Source organism: Cryptomeria japonica, chromosome 11, assembly GCF_030272615.1.
Source record: "Cryptomeria japonica chromosome 11, Sugi_1.0, whole genome shotgun sequence".
NCBI lineage: Eukaryota > Viridiplantae > Streptophyta > Pinopsida > Cupressales > Cupressaceae > Cryptomeria > Cryptomeria japonica.
Genome location: NC_081415.1, coordinates 322,466,183 through 322,488,885, shown reverse-complemented (window position 1 = coordinate 322,488,885; position 22,703 = coordinate 322,466,183).

Below are 22,703 nucleotides of genomic sequence, written 5' to 3'. Positions count from 1 at the left end.
TTGGTTGGAAACCATTAGAGAAGGATATAAGCCTTGTGGAAATGATTCCCAAGGTTAGAGTTACTATGGATTAAAGTTTGAAGGTAATAAAACACTAAAAATTTGAGTTTTGTTTCCAGAAATTCTGAGTTTCTAGAGGTTGTACATCCTTGTACGGATTGAATTTGACAAAATAACTCATGGAAAAGATGGAGGGTTGAATCACCTTTTTTTGGTGGTGGTTTGAGGATTTGATCCTTTGTGAGTAGGGAGAACCCTTCAATTTGTTGACTATAACCCAAAAAGCAAGGGTTTGGCTAGGGTTTTGACCAAAAATGGCCATATCTTGCATACCTTCCATCTAGAAGATTATTCCTTTGGTGGAGTGCAGGATTGGTCAATATATTCTAGGATTTTCATGTGTTTTTACAGGGAAAGCTCGGTTGTGGATAGTGTGATGCAAAACTAGGTAGGCATCTCTATGTGACTACCTTAGACAAAATTAGGATAGTCATCCTAAAATCTTATATCGATGGATTCTAGGCGTGAAAACTTGGAATTAGAGGTTATTTACCATCCCCCACATGCTCATGATGTTTCTTTTGCAGTTGGGAATCTAGAAATGGGTGTTGCTTTATAAATTAGGCCTAATCACCCTAATTAGGTCTCTAGGCTTCTAAGGGGTTTAGGCCTTTAGGTTGCAGATCTTCCCAATCCCTTTTGGGGATGAGTGTAAATCCTTAAAGGGTATCTGGAATGGTAGGTATTTTGTTAGGGTGTGTGCATTATTTTGGAGATAAGGGCAAAATACCTGCCCAATAGGGCTACTAGCCTAGGGGGTAGGTTTCCAAAGGAGGTATAGGGCATTGATGCCTAAGTCTAAAACCAATTCTTGGAAGAGTACTTAGATGTCATGAGTGGACCAAATCCAAGGCCCCTAAGAGAAAGAATCATGGTGGGGCATGTTGGGAATGTTGAAGCTATTTACTCATCTTGAGTAGGTGCCAGTCTAGAGGAGTGTGAGTAGTTCAAACCTTAAAGTGTGGAGACCTTCTTGTAGGATCCTTGTACCATTTGGAAGGGATCAAAATGAACCTTTTGGACCTATCCTGAGGTGTGTGAAGGGCTCTGCATCAATGAAAATGTTTTGGTCAGTTGGTATTGGCTTGGTAATTGGATGTTATCATAATCTGGTAAACCCTTACTGACACTGGTTTAAGGCTTTACCGACAAAGCTTTCATTGCGAATTGTGACAAGATGCATAATTGGTGTTGGTGCAGCTTCTAGATGGATTTCAGGATGCTAAAGATGTTCATTGATTTTACTTCAATTGCTTGAAGACATTTCTTTTGTGTGGTGGACCCAGAATAGGTCTGGTACATATCTAGGTTATGAATTGGTATCATGACAACGTGTACTCTACATGTTACCTGGATGATTCGATATGTTTTATGGATTTTCTATTATTGTTTTGGTCTTAAGCCGACATGGCATATCACTATAAATGGAATTATGTAATGATATTATTGTAATATCTTTAGGTGGTCAACCTAATTAGTTTAGGCCTTAAGGTTTGTATAAATAAGAGGTAGAAACTCTTTGTAAAGTATCATGGTTATTGGAAAGGTCATGGTTAAGGAATTTAATGTCCAAATATAGTAATATCATTTAGGTAGATGATTTGGTCGATCATTGGTGATTGATTTTGGATTCAAAAGAGGATTTAGTCCTCCAGCAGTGAGCTTATCAAGGACTATAATCAGGCATAGTAGATGCTATTTCCAGAACTTCTCTCTATTGGATTGTTGTCCATTTATATTGAGAAGGTTGTAGCCTCTTTGTAGTCAGTGAGACTCTTTTGTAATGAGCAGTATGCTCTAGGCAGTGTGCCTTCCTGCAAGTCTAGGCCCCTCATTGTAACACATACTTTCTGCAAAAGTATCATCTGACTATGGGTAAGTTTCCCACCGTGGTTTTTCCCTTTCTAGGTTTTCCACATACAAATCATGGTGTTATGTGGTATGATTGCTTTACATTGATTATCTAGTTAATTATTAAGTTGTATTGTTTACCAATATCTATTCCTACCGACATCTGTTTGTGCTTTACCGGTAGCTAATTTATTTAAGGTTGTATTGTGGATTAAAAGTTATAATCTGTTAATAACTAATTCACCCCCCCTCTCAGTTGTTCATCGGTTATCCTAACAATAATGTGTTACAGTTGATCTTGGTGAGATTTCTGGTGGTGGTGTGCATTTGAGGAGTTGATTTAGGTCCATGTTATGTTGTCTATGAAGTTGTATTGGTCTGGTGGCTGATTTATGTATCGTATGATGTAATTTTGTAATTAAGTGTTATGGTTTTGGCTGATTTTGTAGTCAAGGTTGATGATTTGTATAAATGGGTGTTATTGGTGGTTTGGTGAGGTGTGGTTGTTGAGTTTGCATTATGATAGAGTGGTGTATGTGTGATTAAGTGTATTCATCTTTCAGTGTAGTGTTTTGAGCAGAGATTGGTGAAGGGAAGACATTTGAGCTTAACTGAAATTGTCATCAGGCATTAGTAGATACTATTTTTACAGGTCATCTTTGTCAAATTATAGTCCGAATTTGTTTTTAAGGTAGTAAATCTTCCTTGAGGGTTGTAGCCTTCTAAGTCATTGTGACTTGAGCAGTGAGCTCTAGGTAGTGTTCTTGAATGCATGTGTGTTCCCCATTATAATATTTACACATACTATTGCAGAGTATCATCTTATTGTGGGTAGTTTTCCATTGTGGTTTTTCCCTTAACTGGGTTTTCCACATCAAAAATATTGGTGTTATGTGTGTTGTTGTTATTGTTGTTATCTTTGTTTTTACTACAGTTGATCAGATCTGAGATAGTGCTTAATTTTTGTAATTCGGTGAAAACTAATTCACCCCCCGCTCTTAGTTTCCCTTCCTCGTTGTTGCCAACATGACTTCAATTTTACTCATGGAGCCATCAAAATATAGCTACCAAAGTTCATCATCTTGTTGTCCACACTATTGTTCTACACTTTTTTCAAGGTTAGGCATAAAGTGATCAATCTCATGCATCATATAAACACAAAACCTAACTTCTTCTAGTTGTTGATTAGAAACATCTTTGTTATTCTCAACTGCCCACTCATGTAAAAGTATTGATTTCACTTGGAATATATGTTCAATATGGTCCTTAACAATAGTGTGAGGCCCCACCCCGATTCAGTTTGACATTTCAGTGGTTTTTATGATGAGACTATTATGGATGCTTTATTTTTATGCATTATGGATTTAGAACTTATATGATTCCATGATTTGGATAACATTACTATATGTTGATGCTTTATTTATATACTTTATGATATAGAACACTACATGATTTTTGAATAGGATGAATTTGTGGTGATAAATGTCATTATTGAATTTGCAGGACTTTTCTATGATGATAGAAATATGATGTATGTTTTATGTGTGGATCAAAATTATGAGAATTAGGATAAATTGCTTATGTGAAATTGCTTGGATATAAGATGTATTAAATTGTTCAGATGTAAATTGTATGCAAGTGATGATGTGTATTATTATTCTTGTGATTTATATTATATGAGGTTATTTGAAGTTACTAATGTGTAATTGAGATGCATAGGAAGTTATCCATGTGACCATGGAAATATTACGGAGAACCAAACCTAGACCTATGTATGTTCATAAAGCCAGGGTTTGTCTATTTGGAGAGACAACACCCTGTTTGTGTTGTATTTTATTCTTAATAGTAAATGATGCATGTGTGTTAAGTGTTATTAAATTGATTTATGTAAAATCCACAAGAGACACGATTTCATGTATAAATTTGTAAAAGTATTTTCTTTGTGTCACTTGACACGTGTGGATTTATGTTTGAATTTTTAAATTTGTCTCTTGGTGGGAATTGTTTAACTATAGATTTTTCAATTAATGCAATGAGATTCCATAAATTTCTTGGGTAAATAATCTTTGGGATGGTCAACATAGGTTTGACCCGAAAATAAACTTCAGAGGAGTTAAAAAAGGGTTAAATGGACACCTAGGGGTAGTTTAATAGGGTTTCCTAAAGCCCATAAGGTATACCTAAGGGTTAGGGGTAATTTTAGGGAAGTTTCTACTCCCATGTGACCTTTTAGACACCCTAAAATGTGACTTTTCTAAGTTGTGCGAAAATTGAAATTAGAAGACTTGAGCTAAGTTGAAAACCTTCATTTTTGAATGAGAGTTTCTTTCCCATTTTACCTTACCTTCCTTTTTAGTTTTAGAAACTTGTGAGAACTCTCACAATAGGCTTCTTAAGAAAGAATTAGAAAATTAGTGGGTAATCACCCACTCTCCATTTTTTTGGAGACAAGAGAATTTTGAAAAGAAAAAGATAGAATCTGTTTTGAGAATTTTGGCTAAGGGTAGAAAGAGAAGAACTGTGGAATTGGGCTGCTCATCCTCAACAAAACTAGCATACCTTTGGGTAGTTTAAGGTTGGTTGTATTTTTCTTATAATGATTTCTTATTCCATGTGTTTTGAAAGAAATGTTTGTGTAAAAGACTAGTTTTCGTGCAAGTATTTCTTGGAAATTTATTTGGTGTTTTGTGTTTATGCAATGTATGTGTTTTGGGAGTCATCAAGACCTCCTACTCTTGGGAGAGAGGAGGATCTTGTGGGTGGTAGAAGTGACAGCCCTTAAGTGAGAGGCTCTCGTTATGAGAGTGATCACAAGGGATTTTATGTGACCCTTGTTGTATGGCTTGTTTATGCATTGGGGGTCATAAGGAGGGAAATAAGGCATGAATGCCTTGGGGGGCATAAGGAATATGGGGTCGCTATACTTGATGTATCTGGTTTGCCATGAGGTGGCTACATATTTTTCCATACTTGCAGTTCTCCTCAGGGTACTTGGTCCACTACCAGCCTTAAAAAGGACATCACAATGAGTGGTGTAGTGTAGCCTAGGTTGGGATTGTGTTTGAGTTTGTGTGTTTTCTGTCTTTTGTGTTTGCATGTTTGTTACCTGTCTAGGGCTTGGTTCTCCGAGCTCGGGGGTGGCTACTAGTTAGCCTAGGCTGGGAGGTGAGCTCTCCATGGTCATAGCTTTGATTTAATTGCAGGTTGTTAGAAGAAAATAGCAGGACAAGTAGGTGTGGCTGGATTTAGTTGTTGCAGAAAAATATTGTAAATGTTATTTAAGTTCTTTGAATGTCCTCACTTGATTGAAAGGAGAGACCTATTTGTAAAGTGACTATAAAGTCTTGTGACTAAGTTTAAAGTTTTGTAATAATTATTCATGGTTTACTGCAGAAAAGAAAGAAGTATCTTTGGTTTAGTTTCTACATTTCTGAAAATTTACAATGTTGTGTTTTAGGATATTTTGATAAGAAAAAGATTTATTTATTCCTTTTATGCATTTATACTCAAATATTAGGAAAGAAATGAATCTATGTTGCATACATGTAGAAGGCTGAAAATAAAAGCTTTTAGATCAATCCAAGAAAATATAAAAATTATTTTATTTTATTCTGTGAATTTTATTTTATCTGTGATTGTATTTTTTTTAAAATTGCAGAAAATAAAAGCAAAGATATTATAGCTATCACTAAGGTTTCTAGATTTATAAAATATGTAGTATATTTAGTTGCTGCTAAATTTATTAAAATTTGCTATTTAAATAGTTGCTGTAAAATTTGCAAAGTCTGTCAATTAATTTATTGCAGAAAAGGAAAATCATTACCTATTGTAGTTTTAATTAAATAAAATCTAGATTATTTAGTTGCTGGTAAATTTATTACAATTAGTCATTTATATAGTTGAAGATAGGTTTATTAAATAATGGCATTATTTATATACAGGAAATAACACCTAAATTAAATAGTCTAATTTATTTACTTTTGCTGTAAGTGAATCAGAAATTTATAAACCCATCTATTTAATCTTTACATCTAGGATATTTATGAGAGAAAATAAATCAAAAGAAAACAAAATAATATTTTAGTATTCTGTTCGAATACATACCTAGAATCAGAATGCTATGGTTTATTCCTTACCTAATTTTTGTTATGTAAAATATATATTTATATAAATATATAACTATATACATGCAAGTTACCTGTATATACTTATATATATAATATATATTTATATAAATTCCCACACAAAAATAAATATTAATGTGCCTATATGCATAAAGATGCATGTATATATATATATATATATATATATATATACATATATATATATACATATATATATATATATACATATATATATATACATATATATATATATACATATATATATATATACATATATATATATATATACATATATATATATACATATATATATATATACATATATATATATATATATATAATTATATATATAAAAAAAAAATATTAAAAAAAAAAAACTAAAACAAAAAAATTTGCATGGGGGTGGGGTTTAGAACCCCCGCGGGGCCTCGGCCGCATAGGGCACGCAGTCCCTATGTGGGTCGTGACTGCCACAGAGGCCACAACCTCTGTGCAGGCCGTGACCCTCATAGGAGGCAGCGACACCCTGTGCGGGTCGTGCTCCATGTAGTGGGCCACGCCACTGTGCGGGCCACGACTCACACAATGGCCAAGGCCACAGTGTGGGCCGTGACCCCCACAGTGGGGTGCCCCACTGGTGGAGCTCGTGCACCACCATGCCGGCATCCCCCAAACAATCGCCCCTCCTTTGCCATGGCCATCGAATTCCATGGGTCTTGTTCGCCCTTGCAAAACAATAACAAGCAAGAAAAAAAAAGAGGAAACCCTAGCCCGGGTAGGGCTAGGGTAAAAATGTGTTGACAAAAAAAAAAGAAAAAAAAAAGATAGAAGAGCCTATTTTATAAATAAAAAAAAGGGGGGGGTTAGGGTTGCATGGCAATACCCTAGGAAATTGAATATATATATTATTATATATATGTGTGTGTATATATATATATATATATATATATATATGTATATTATATATATATATATATTATTTATATATATATATATATCTATATTTTATTATATGGATGTAAATGGATATATGAATGTATATATATATATATATATACAATTATAAAGGTGGAGACGTTATGAAATAAATATTAGTGAGGTTAATATTGATTCTTTTTTAATTTAAAAATATTGAGATGTCATAAATTAAATAGTAATGAGGTTAAATATTTATTTTATTTGGAATGTTATGATCGACCTTTTAGTTGACCTAGTTTAATTTACTATTTAATTATTGACAAGTAGGTTAAAAGACACTCATAAAACTATTCAATTAGAACTCCGCTATTATTTACATTATTTTTTATTACGTGAGCTAGATAACTCTAAACATAGTTAAGACAAAACATGTGTAGCATTTTATATTTGTCGTTTTAATGCTTTTAAAAGTTATGTTTTAAAAAAAAAAAAAAAAAAATTATCCCATTCTTGCCCTAAATTTTGGGCATGACAAATAGGTTCCGATTTTAGAGTAACTTTCATTTCATACCTAGTCTTAAAAATCATATGTGACCAATCTAAAGATAAGTAACCACCTATGTTAAGAATGAAATCCCTTGACAAACATATAGCAAAATAAGGAGGCAATTATATGGCATAAATATCTTGTGGAATAGAGAAGTTTGGACAAGCATGTAAGGTCAAACTAACCCCCTTAATACTCCTATGGTGTTATCAACAATACCATCTATTTGTACAACTCCCTTTTCAAGTGGTTCATACTCAATACCCAACTTGTCTACAATTTGTTTAGGCATTATTAAACTACTAGCACTTGAGTCAACCATGAAATTATGAGCTAGGTGGTCACCAATGATCAAGGACACAGAATGGAGGTGGCTTTAAATTTTTCTCTTGTTATTTATTGCTTGTTTGGGCATCATTTGTGAGCACAACTTTAGGTATATTGTGGGGAGACTCATTGAAAAAAGAAAGTTAGATAAGGTTGATTGTAAAAGTTCTTTTTATCCTGGGATAGCTAGTGAATCCCACATAGGAATTGATATATTAACTTTCTTCATATGCTCCAAAATATTGAATGATTGTGGGCTTACTTTTGGTTGTTCCTTAGGAACAACAAACTCTCCTTGAGTTTGTTGCACTTGGGGTTGTCTAGCAAGATGTCCCATACTTGGCAGAAGTTGACTTCTTGGAAGAATACTAACATTTTTCCAATTAGATGGACCAACAACTCCTTGGTTCAACTTTGATGCTTGATTTTTTTGAAAAGAACCATTATCAGCTTGTTGTCCAATATCAATAGCTCCCTTTTTACTCCTTGTATTGGTTTCAATAGATGAGCTATCTTGATTTACCACACAAATCTCCTCTCCTTGACAATTTAGGAGAGTTGTTTCATGTTTTTTCTCTTCTTGTTGTTGTATAGGTTGTTCATGAGACACATTATGTTTTAAATTAGGATTGCTTTGAACCTTTAGAGCCTAGTTTATAACACCATTTGTGCAATTATTTTGGTTGTGAGTGGGTGAGCCATGCTATTTTGAATGGGTAAAAGTTCTTTTGAGGTACTAGCAACATTTAGATTGTAAGCTTGATAGGGCCTAGGATTAAGGACTTACTTTTCACCTTGATTGTTTGGTTGATATGGAGGCCTACTTAACTAATTTTTCTAATAAGAGGGTTGAAAAGGAGGCTAAGGTGGCCTAAAAATTTGATTTTGTTTTCTCTTGAGATTCACTATTCCATTGCAAATGATTGCAAAAGGACTTTGATCTCTTGTAGTTCACTAGGTGGAGTTGAAAGTGTGTTTTCTTGACCCTAATTATTATTTGTTGGAAATGTAGGTAATGTTGGGACAACAACTATGGGGGCTATTTGCAATGGTGTAAGTGGATGTACTTCTAGGAATATTGCCATGGGTGGCCTTGGAGCTATTTTTGCAACCTATATGAGGTTGTTTTTCAGCTCTTATGACTATAACATATGCAACTAGAAGTGTAGTTCCTCCCATAGATTGAATCATTATAAAGATGCCACTATTAAGAGCCCTCAAATAATATAAGAATGCATGATCAATAAAGGGTCTTACCATTTGTGGAATCCTATCCCATGTCTTCTAAAACCAAAAATTGAAGTCAACCATATACTTGTGAGGAGCCCTATTGATTGCAGACAATTGATCCACCAAGGACAAGTGATCAAATTTTTCCTCAAAATACTTGTAAAGTTTTGATCCAAAATGATCCCATGAATTATGGAGTTCATCGATGAACCTCTAAACCACTGCAAACCTTTCCCTTTAAATGATGTTGCTAGCAATTTGATTGCTACATTTTCTTTTGTGATATGGTGAACAACACAAAGGTTGGCCAAACCTTTGATGTGCTCAATCGGAATGGTTTGGTTCTCACTAGTAAAATGCTCTTCAAGGCAGCTATTGGGTTGTCATCATGCTAAGTTAGATTTAAAGGGTTGCCTTGGTTGAAAGGAATAGAAGGCTGATTTCTTGCTTTAGGAATCATTGTAGCTTGTAATCTTGGTGGAACAAAAGATGGGGCAGCAGTATGGAATCTTATAGAAGAAGGAGTAGACTTGGTTCTTCTAGAATAAACAAGGGTTCTCTTTGGTACTTGAGCAACCCTCCCTTTCCTCCTAGGTGGAGAAAGTTGTAAATACTCAAATGGGATTGAGCTACTTCTTGTTTGTACTCTTCTCATATGTTGTTCTACACCAAATCTTCTCAACCAAAGCTCAGAGTCTCCAAGTATGTGATTTATTTTCCTCCTAAAGGATGGAATTACTACTGCACACACCAAACAATAGTAGTAAAAGTTTTGAAAATCAGTTCTCGGTCCCATTAGGTGTGCCAAAAATTGTTATCACCAACTAATGCGCCCATAGCAAGTTGAGAAAAACTCAGCTTACTGGTGAAACATTGGATGACCTCTCAAACTATGGGCTTTCAAAGTTAAAGGTCAACCTCTAGAGAGAGTTGGTTCCCTAGTTACAATCACCTAATACTAATTCCTGACTAGGAAAAGGGAAAAAATGCTTGGAAATGAAACCTACTCTACTAGGGTGATGCACCAAATTATCTTTCAGACCTATATATTCTGCTTAATGCACACAATTGATAAAAATGTAAGCTAATCCTTACACAACTCATATTTAACATACTCACACACCAGCACTTCATAGGAAAGTTAGAGTTTTTTAGTCCTAGAGGGGAAAAATAAAACTTTCCACAACTAGAAAGATGTCCAAACTTATGACATAACCTATAAACTGTATAAGAAATGCTTATCTCTACATAAGGTGATAAAATAATGAGACATACTCAAAAGGATTTGAATGAAATCATAAATAAATACATCAAACATTCATGATTATACAAAAAAGGTAGGTTAGAGAAGGTAAAATGCTTGCTTTATTAATCAAAATATTCTTATAACAACTATACATATCTGAAAAATGAGTCACAATATAGATAATAAACAAGGAAGAACCTTGCTTTAGATTAAAATCTTGTCTAAACAACAAGAACTAACTTTTTACTAAAAGAGAAGTTGTGATTTATAGATAGAAACAACTATTTACATCATGATTTTTGCATTATATGTGAAGAAAGAAGAAAGAAGAGTTGTTTACTTGATACTCATCTTCTTGGTCATCAAACTCCTTTTTCCCTACAAAGTTGTGTTGCCATCGAATTTTTTCTATTTGTAATCACTCTTGCATTATATGATTTGGGTTTGCATATGAATAATTTGAGTATTGATTAAGGTACATGTTGGTCGTGAATTGTGAATGTGAGGGTCATAATTTCCAATTGTATAACACAAGTAGTGAAAATATAAAAAATATCTTAACAACCCAAATAGTTATGAGAGTTGAACTTTATGCTAGATTTAGTTGTAAAGTCAATAATGAATTCAAATGATAAAAAAAAATACAAGGAATTCTTGTTATCTTTCATTCTAGGGCAACATAAGATCATGTACAAAATATGGATAATTAGTTGTATATATATTTAAACTTTTCTCCAATCCAATAACAAAATATCCTTGTGATTGACCAAGCAAAGTGATCTAAACCTTAGAAACTAATAAACTTATCTTGATGTTTGCCAAAAATAGTGATTCAAAACCTTAAAACATTAATCTTTCCTTGATGATTGCCAAAGAAAAGTGATACCGAACACTAGAAATAAATAAAAGTATATGTATTTTATCTATAAAGTCTACAATTATTAACTAAAGAAATATGTATATATAGTGTATGGCATCTTTCAAAAGGAATTTAAAGTGTTCACCAAATGAGGAGAGGAAAGTTAGATGTACGGGTGCTATTAAGTTTAGAGCAATATAATTTTGGAGGAGATGTAATTCTAATATTGTGGTTTGGAATTCTCTATTCAGTAACATTCATTTGGCTTTTGTGTGTGTGATATGCTTGTGTTATAAATCTCTGAATTACAAAATGGATACCTACAGTCTAACCTTAGATATAGAAATGTTGTACACAATGAATAACGATAATAAGGAAAAGGAATACCTGAATTTTTGCCTGAAACCCAAGAAAGCCAGATTGATCCATATTCTCAGATCCAGCCATGTCTACTAGCATCAATCTCCCTCCCATGATAGGTACATCCAAAGTTATCAAATAAGCATGATAATGGAAGTTAGAAAAGAATGAACCATACGAATATCTATTGGAATAAAACAAACTTAAAATAGTAAACATTGTATTAAAATAATTGCCCACCTCGAGAGTGTTTTATTTTTCAAGAGCTGCTCAAGTCCATCAATATATTTCCTTAATGAAGCTCACTCTGAAAAATGCTTGATTCAAATATATAAAATCAACAAAAGACCAATGCCTTAATTCCTTACTGATTTCATACCATTTCAAATAAGAGATTCTACGTATAACCTTAGAGACAATTTTAATAACTTGTTAATGAAACAAGACCATCATTTCAAAGACTTCTATATGAGCCGTAATTAAAATATAACATCCAGTTAGTCTTACTGAATTTAACCTTGTTGTGAAAGACCAATAAGAGAATTTGAAGTTTGTCAACCAATCCTCCAAACTGATATTCAAACTGAAAATCAATCTTAATCACAACAACATAAGACTACACAATGAAACAATCTAGGTAAATAGATTTATCTAAGGCACTAATCAATTCAATTGAAAGATAGATACCATAATGAAATAAAAACATTGAAATCTTTATGTTGAAAATATAATACTTAAACCAGTTGATTTCAGCATGTATCATCCACCAACTTGATACTTCCAGACAGCAAGTTCATAAGAAAAGCATGAAAGATTGTCTTGATAAAAACTATAAAAAACTTATGTCATATGTTTTTCCTAAAAGATCCTCTATATATATATGAGGATTCAGCTTAAGATGAAAGGACATGCCCTTTCATTAAAATTAAAACTAACAAAAAAAGAACTAGAAACTAACTGCCTAAAAACTATCCTAATAGACTAAAACTAACTTAACTACTGGACACATTACATAAAAGAACTTGAAAACAATAGTTTGCAATGTTTAAAAATAATTTTATTTTCTGAGGACCCCGCCACATTTCCGAATATGCTTCAAGTATTCTTCTAATTTATAAGTATCTGCATCATGGATCGGGTCCCTAACAACGATCTCCCTTGTGATGAACTTTTCCATCTGTTCCATAGTCCTTGTCAATTCCAGACCATCAGAATGAGCAACATCAAGAGAAGCATTGAGAAGGGTTTGACATTCTAAGAGTCACTTGTCTTTATCCTTGATTTCTCCATTCTAATATGTCAACTCTACAAAACCATACTGTGTTATTTCTTTACATTCATCAAATTCACTCTTCAATTCATCTCCAAACCTTTCATGTGCATCTATAAGACCCTATATTTCTTCAATCAGTTTTTTATTAGCACCTGCCATCCTCTTATCATGTTGCAATGTTCCCAACTTGTTGTAGATCTGATCATGGGACAGGGCAGTGTCCATGTTCTTGTGATATACAGTCCAAAATTCTCCCAGAGGTGTCAACAATTTATTAAATCTATTTGTTAGAAATAAAGAGGAAGTGTTTGATCTCACACTTTGAATTTTCCTTTGGATCCTCTTATTTTCTTGTAATAACTCTTCATATTTCTTTTTGATTTTTGATCCATCATGAATCATTGACAGTGGTTAACCTCCTCCTCTTAGCAATCCCTCATACAAACCTTATATTGATCTCTCTCTTTTATCACCTTGATTAATTGTGCTTTATTAAACCGTGAAAGATCAATACCCATATCTGCTATTATAACAGGGTCCACTTCACCTACCTTCAATTTCATCATGTGCCTAAAGGCCTTATCCACATCAATTATTTTTGGTCTTTTGTTAGGAGGGTAAAGGGCCCATAACCGTAGAGTTTCCTTATCTTGATCAAATCTTGAACTAATAAAAACATCTTGAACTCCTTGGATATCTAATTTGAACTCTTTATTTTTAGATTTCAACATATTGTCAAAAATGAAAGATGCACTTAAGTCCCATCCTAGGAAAACAATAACACCGACTTCAATTAAAATTTGTCTTTTTCTATGAGGGGTCATAGTTGTGACCTCTGCATCAATCTCTTCCTTAAGTTTTCTCAATAACTCTGCTTCATTTTTAGGGGTAATATTAGGTACAGAGTCCCTTAACTTCTTTCCTTTGAAATGATAAAGAAAAGATTTAAATTCCTGAGACTAAACAAATACATCATCTAAAACAAAAGCCAAATAGGCATCATACCGAGCATCACCATGAAAACTTAACTTGGTGATAACTTGTTCCTGCAAGTCTGGTTCCTCAACAATATCAGGTGCCTGCTGTCTGGATATGGTTTCAGTATCCTCTGATTCTTCTTCAACTTCCTCTTCTTTTGCTTCCATTTCTTGTAATCTCGGCCTCTTCTCTTCCAGGTCTTTATTCAAATTATCAGTAACCATTTGGGCTTCTTCCTCTTCCATATTTCAAAACAAGTCCTCTAATTCCATAGGAATGTGCACATAATCTCCCAGGCTCTGTCCTTTCTTGTACATACATATGTATCCTTCGAGGTCATAATTAGCTCTGGCAGCAAACTTGAATAGATTGTATTCTTCAATTAGCTTTCTATCAATGGCCTCATAGTGAAATTGATCCCTCACATGGAACACTAAAAATTTGATACAACGGTTTTACAATCCATTCCTCAAACTTATTGTACTTTGATCTTCCATACTATGCGTCCCATACCGATGTCCACATCTATATAGGTTGTTATTTTCCTCCCCTGTCTAGTATGTTCAATCGTAGACTCAATGGCCACATGCCCCAATGTCTTCCATAAAACAAAATTATGTGCATCAACAATGAATAAAACTGAAATGTGGGTTCCTTATTGTCCCTGAGGTCCAAGAAGCCCTCATGTAGTTTCTCAGCAAGGTATGCAACATAATTAAAGAGTCATGGTTCATACATTTGTATATTAGCTGCTAATACTAGAGGCCCAATGTTGGCCACATCCAGAACTTCAACACCCCCCACTTGTCCACATGACATGTAAGTATACTGCAAGTAATCCCTGAATATGTCCATGCTAAAAGGGGGACCATCCTCATCAGTCAAAACACCCTTCTCAGCCTTATGAAAGGCGAGATTCCACCCTTTATAAGTAGTGTCCATTTTCACAAATTCTTGTTCCAGTTTTTCAAAAGATAAGGGCACATTGGGATTAAAGTCAAGGTTAAAAACTTTGTCTATGGTGCCTCTATTAAACTTGATAAATAAATCATCATTTGGAAGTTGTATGCACCTCTTTATAGAATCATAATTCCTAACCAAAGTTTCCAACAGTTTAATATTTACAAACACATTTGGAACAACCAGCTTGCCTAAATTCGTCGTCCATGGGTTACAAATTGGAACTTCCCTATTCCATCTCAAGAAATGAAATAGGAAAATTTTGTAACCTCTTACCTTATTCCACACATCTTTGACCCTATTAAGTTTGTCCTTTAGTTGATCTCTAATAGGCAAATGTTGTTTTGATCTTCTGGATTTCGGCCCTGGTGCTTGTATTTGGTCGACCATGTCTTGGTTCAATCTCTGTGCAGGAGGAGTCTCTGATGTTTTTGGTTTCTTCAATGTGGACTCAGACCCTTTAGAAATTCTCTTTTTCCCTGAAGAACTCAAGGCCTCCATTTATGCAATTGTGAAGATTTCTTAGCCCTACTTCTTTAATTATGTTATCTACTTGAAGAAGATACGTTGTGTGAAGAGTTATGAACATAAATTCTCTATTCATGTGCTTTTATTTCCTAAGTGAGTTCTCAATTAGCCTCGTGTGAGCCACCAATTCAATTGAGATCATTAAATATAGGTTTCTTCTCATTTCAGTTTGAATTAACTCTGCAATGTCTTATCGGTATTACTTTTCTGATGAAATATTTCCTTGGCGCCACAAAAACATTTTGTTCTAAGTTATTTTATTGGTATGTGTTCTACCAATGTTTCCATCAGGTATTGGTATATCCCTTATTTCCTCGTACCCATGGTTGTTTCTTCCTTGATGAACCTTTTCTTTTGTGTTTCCATCGGGTATTGGTATAGCCTATCGAGCCACATCCCAATTACTTAGGTTACCTCGATGGCTTGTAACTGTTTGTCGATAGTGTTTTATTATGAACATTTCAATGTATGTCTTCCCAATAGACCCATCGGGTATTAGGATAGGTTATTTCCTTCTGCTTTGATAACTCATGTCTTCCCGATGGCTTTGCTAATAAGCCTTCTTCGGGGTAAGCTACACTGATGGACAAATAAGCCTTTTTCTATAACCAAACATACTTATCTTAATGAAATATCATTTCTTACAGTGTTATATATAAGCAAAAACCTCTTAAGAGCTTAACATCTGAAATATCACATATATCCTACTCTTCCTAATCAAATTTGTTGAGATGAAATCCTATGAAAATTGAAATTCAATTGCCCTCTTACATTTCTGATCACTTTAGGAATTGTCTGATAGGTTTAGCTCCCAAATAAACCTCAGATGTCTTATCCCAACTCAGTGCCACTCCTTAGTCACCCATCCAATGGTTGAATCCTAGGAGATGGATCATAGATAGAAGAGGACTGATGTTGTGAGATCATCCCTGCACAAAAAATCCAGTTGTAACTATTCTCATGATAGAGAGTGTTCAATGTATAAAACCAAGAAATAGAGGAGAACAAAATTTTAAGAGCATAATTAATTTGAAAAATTATATGCTAACGGGATGTTCATTGTAACATGTAGAGTGTCCATGAACTCACTTAAGCACACATATTGTGCATGCAGCATGAAGAATACACTCAAAACATGAGGAATACAAATGAATACACATGAGTCATAAGACATACATTAAATGAATAGCTTGAAGCATGAAGCATACAATGAGCACTTAAAGTATGAAGCATACAAATGAATACACTTGAATTATGAAGCATACAATGAATACTTAAATCATGAAGCATACTCATGAATATACTTAACGCATAAAGCAGGAAGCATACATAAAGCATGAGGCATCTGGATGAATCCACTGAAGTCATAAAGCATACACTTGAATATATGTAGAGCATGAATTCTCTTCATTCATGAAACATACATATTATTACACACAAGGCACGAGCATGAAGCATCCATGCAAGACATGAAGTAATACACACAAATAGCCCCTAAGGTACAATGCATATATGAAAAAGTACACGTATAAATCATACAATGAGGAAATCATGTTGAAGACACAACAAACACATTAATATCCAAAATTTATCAGGTATATATACATAAAACATGCATTTAAGAGTAATATACATGAGGCACATGGATGCACTTAAAAGCATGAAGTATGCACATTAAACATAAAGGAATACACATGAATATACTTGGGGTAAGAAGTGTAGACACCTAAAATTTTCATGTCTAATTAAATAAATATGTTATTTATTTAATTATCTAAGCCTAATTCTTCTATTAATTAAATAAATCTTTATTTATTTAATTAATTCATTTATCCTCTTCTAGCCTTATTTCTCATTTAAATAAATACATTTATTTATTTAAATTATCCTTTTCCTAAAATTAAATAAATATCTTATTTATTTAATTGATCTCACTCCTTCTATTAATTAAATAAATCTTTATTTAATTAATTAATTCATTAGCCTTTTCTACCCATGACACATGTCATTCATCTCTTAATTCATACACTACCTACCCCTTTCATTATTTTATTATTTCTTTTACCTACCCTCTCATCATAGCCGACCTCTTTTTACACCTCTCAATCTTATCCCTCCATTTCATATAGTGTCTTCTATATAAGGAGATGCTTCCCTCATTATCAAACCCTAATCATCTTTTATGCAATTGACTACATTACGATCCTACTTGCAACCACATTCCGTTCTTTGTTGAGCTCTTGTGCACATAAAATCCGAGAGCAATATATCAAGCAAGATCAATGGAGATAGGAAGAATGGAGATCCAAACCCTATTGGACATGTGATGGTATAATCTTTATGATTTCGTTTGATTTGCATTGTCTTAGGTAATCTTCATATGTTATGGTGGATCTTTGTTGTTGTTAGGCTAGGGTTTTGTGGTTGAATTCATTTAGCCTTTCAATATTGTTATTATTGTTATCCATTTTCACCATATACATTTTGGCACGCCCGGTGGGACTCTTGTCCCTTTTGCATTTAACATCTTTGTTGCAGATATTGTATTTTGATGTTGCAGATCTGACATTTTTTATGATATTTTGGTATTTTTGCTTCTGCGTACTTTCGGATCGTGTTTTTGTTTTTCAGGTGCGTTTGCGACATCTTGAATCGCGTCTATATTACTGGCAGTATTTTATTTTGTAGGTTTCGAGAAAGCGCGTTTGTGTTATAAAGTCGTGTCTGCACTGTTTTTAGCCACGTCTGTGTCCAAAAGTCACATCTGCGTTCTATAGCCGCGTATGTGTCTCACAAAACCACGTCTGTGTCACGAAGTCATGGCTATGTTGAGGGTAATCGCATCTGTGTTCACCGGTTTCAAATTTTGGGTTTATTGATTCAGTTTTGGGATTTTGCATTTAGGGTTTCAGATCTGGTTTATTTTGAGCTAACATTTTCAGATCTAGCTAACGAAATTGGTGCAGCTTGTCTTGAAAGCAAAATCGTTTGGTTGAAGGCCCCTATTTTCACAAAGTCTTTTGGATCTAAAATTTACCTAACTTGTGTGCTTGCAGGAAGGGGTGATTATTTGAAACAATCCAAACTACTAACAACTCTTTGGTGCAGGTCCTTGGCAAGGGTTTTTGGATTTTTATTATGTGCTTTGTTTTCATAGACTAGCAAATACTTCAATTGATGCACTAAAATTGAATCATTGTCTTTTGTGTCTTGAGCAATAGGCTCTTTTTGTTTAATCTTTAGAGGGCCTGTCTTCCCGTGTGGTCATTAGGACTACTAGTGAGAAGAGAACGACCCAAGTGGTAGTGAGGAAAACCCACCTCTTCCGAACCACTATAAACAACTATATTCATGGTGAAAACTATGGATAACGTGTGCTGATTAGTTCATACCGACACTATGTCTCCCCATAAACCCGTTTGATCAAATTTATTTGATCATTTGTAGGGCATAACCCCTATCGACTGGGAGCCTTCTGTATTTATAGAGCTGAAAGTGCCACATGTATGGCCACACGAGCGGATGCCCTTACTAGCACCTTTTTGTTTTAGAAGCCCAAATCCTTCTAGTTGTTGGGGTAGGAGGTCGGACCTCTAGTAGTGGCCCACACACATACGGTTCTTAGTAGAGATACAAAGTTCGCCATAGGGAGTTTTCGTGGGGACTAATGCTTGGCTGACCCAAGAAGTGAGTGCTGAGGGTGGAGCCAGTGAGGTCAAGCATCTAAGTATCTGCTCTGAATAGCGTAGCCTCGAGGGTAAAACCCCATGTGGGATCAACAACTATTGTCTTGGCCAACCATAAGAATTGTGCTTGACTTATTTTAAACATTCAAACATTCAAGACCAAACATCAAAACATTGTGTCTTTTGTGTCTTCAAGTGTATGCAAAATATTTTTACATCAAACAACACACTTTTCTTGGAGTCATTTTGAGTCTAGACACTTGCAATCATTGGGTCTTCATCAATACTGTGTCCTCTTGTCACGAAAAATAGTCAAACAGTCAGATTTGGTCACAACAAAACGACTTCATAGATTGGAAAAAATTGCACAAATTTTGCAGAAATGCGTCTGTGTCTGACATAATAGTGTCTGTGTTGTATAACCGCATCTGTGAAGGACAGAAACGCGTCTGTGTTCCCAGAATCAACATTACAATTTGCACAAAATCTCAGAGGCGCGTCTATGTTGAACAAAGCCACGTCTATGTCGGGAAACCGCGTCTGTGTTTAGAATTGAAAAACTATTATAGTCCAGCAAACAAACACAGTCAGTTTCAGAATTCTTGAGCTTCCTAGGTCATTTCTCTAGGGTTTCATTTAGCATTCAACCTGTCTTTGGGTCTCACAAAGTCCATCATTGCTTCACATTTCACATTACATTCACAATTGTCTAAACTTGAGTCAAAAGGTCACTTGCTTGTCCTCACTATACTTTGTCAACACACTACATACAACAACACTTTGCTAAGTGGTCCCTCATCAAGGTTTTTTACCTTTGGGTCTCATTTGGTCTTACTTAGAGTCAAGGTCCACTTACCTCATCAAGAGAAACAATCCTCTCTTTGAAAGTCACGCCTACTCTACTACATACATACTTGGTCTTACACTTTGGACATTGCAAGTACACTTCAGATTCATTTACATTCCATCCAACCCTTGGTCTTCCATACTTTTTCCATTTTTCATCTAAGTCTCACACATCTTGGTCAATACCTAGTTCATGGTTAAAACCCGTCTTCAAAAATCTAGGAGAGAAACTAAAGAGGATCAAGAGTCCGCAAACATGAGTTCTTATGAGTATGATAATGATATCTTTTTCAATTCTGATCATACTACATTACCTGACATGGATGTCTATAGAAACATTCCAAATGTTGAGAACATGGACACTACAAACAACAATGCTACACATAATGACAATATGGACAACTTTTCTATACATTTAGCAGATGTGGAAGAATCCATTATGAATCCCCATTTCAATCGATTGGTTGAGGAAATAATGAGAAGGGAAAGACAATACTTCTTACAAATGATGGCACAAAGTGGAGCCAAGATAGCTCATGATTTTGACATGTCTCAAATAATGGAACATAGACCTTTGCAACAACCTCACTCCAACATGGATCAAAGAAGGCCTAATAGTGGAGGCAATAGAGGACCACATATGGTACCTGAATCACCATCATCTTTGTTTCAAAAACCAGAGGTCCCACATACACATGGTCAAGCATATGATACTCACCTTCGCAAACCATTATGGAAGTCTTATGGAGAGAAATATGCTCAATCACATATCAATGCTAAGGATCAACCACCAAAGCAATTGGATATTCAAAGGCATGCTCAAAATTTGGACACAAGGAAACCTTGCATCAAATTTGGGGGCAACACATTAGAACATGACATGCCTGTAGAGTATGGTATACATGGACAAAATAGATATGGTGTTCCTCAACATGAATCTATACCAAGTGGTCCATATACGCAGCATCATTATAGACCTCCTCCATATGAACATGTGTATGATCAATATCATCCATATATGCAACATGCTTCTCCTCCAATTGGTGCCTCAAGCATGGGGTATGGTCCAAGAAGTTGATCTCCACCTAAGAGCAATTTGGAGCAACAAATCAAGGACTTACAAAAAAAAATGGAGGACATAAATACACCAAAGCCAACATACACAATGAGAGACATATGTCCTTATCCATTTGACAAGAGCATTCCAATGCCTCCTTTTCCTACACACTTTGTGATGCCTAAATTTGATAAGTATAGAGGAAAAGGGGATCCTAAGGCACACATAAGATAGTTTTTTACAGCTTGCATTGAGATAGCAACAAAAGAGACATATTTGATGAGATTATTCCCACAAAGCTTAGGTGATCAAGCTATGGAATGGTTCTCCCAACTCCCACCTTGTATTAAGTCATGGGGTGATCTAGTAGAGGCATTTATTCAACATTTCTCCTACAAAATAGAGACAGACATATCAGTCACTACTTTGTGCAACACCAAGCAAAAAGATGGAGTCTTTTGCATCATTTTTACAAAGATGGAGAAATCTAGCCAGCAGATGCTCTTGTGAAATTCCACAAAAACAAATGGTAGAGATGTTCACCCAGAATGTTAACAAAGACATTGGTTATGATCTAAGGAAAGCTTGTTTATCCACCTTCAAGGACGTTATTGAAAAAGGCTTAGCGACATAAAAGGTCCTAATTGAACAAGGAGTCATTAAGATATTCAAGGAAAACAAAGATGACTTCAAAGGAAAAGACAAGCCGAGATTTTGGAACAAAAACAAGAACATAGTCAATGATGGTGTTGTTGATGCCAACACAGTGCGACCCAAATTCATCTTTTCTAGATCAAGTTCTACAAATAATCAAGTGAATACTCAAACAACTTCCAGATCATGGAGGAAGTACACTCCATTGGGAGAACCACTTGAGTCAGTCTTCAAGAAGCTAGTGGCAAACAAGGTAATCACAGTTCCAGATTTTCCTCCATATGAACCAAAGGTTAAACCAAATTGGTGGAATGATGATGAGTATTGTGAATTTCATAAGAGCAAGGGTCATAAGATAGGAAATTGCCATCGACTGAAGAACATCATACAAGATCTCATTGATAGAGGTGATATTGAAATTGAAGGACACTCATCCAATCAAGAACATGAGATGTTTAAGGAGCCCTTCCCAAAGCATGACAAGGGAAAAGCTGCAGCCACAGATGACCAAACCAACTATACCAGAGCATCCTACAACTATGATTCAACTATCAATCACATATCAATGGACAATTATGTCTCTACCATTATCATCAAGGACAAAATGTCTGAGAATTCTAACCGGAGACCCAAGATTGTCCTAAAAGGTGTTGGATCTTCTTCCAAATCTACCTTTGAATGTCATGTCACAACCCGCCAAGGTAAATTCACTTTGCAAGGTGCTCCAACCAAGAACACTGCCTCCTCATCAACCAAACCTGAGTATGACCTTGTAGAACAGTTAGGGAAGACACCCACGCTAATCTCCATCCTTGAGCTATTACACATATCCCCCGCTCATAAAGCCATTCTTGACAAAATCTTAAGAGATACTATTGTTCTTACTAATCTGAACGTGGACCAATTTCAAGCCATGGTGGGATACCTTTCCGTTCCACATTCCCTTACATTCACAGAAGCTGATGACACCTTCGTAAGTTAGCCACATAATGCACCACTACACGTTGAAGCCTTCATACACAAACATCGAATAAAAAGAGTCCTAATAGATGGAGGAGCGGGTCTAAACATTTGTACATTGAGCACTATTAAACAATTGGGATATTCTGATAAAGCTATGAATTCTACAAATCAAATCACCATCAAGGCATATGATGATGAAGAACATTCGTCCAAGGGCACAGTCACCCTACCTCTCA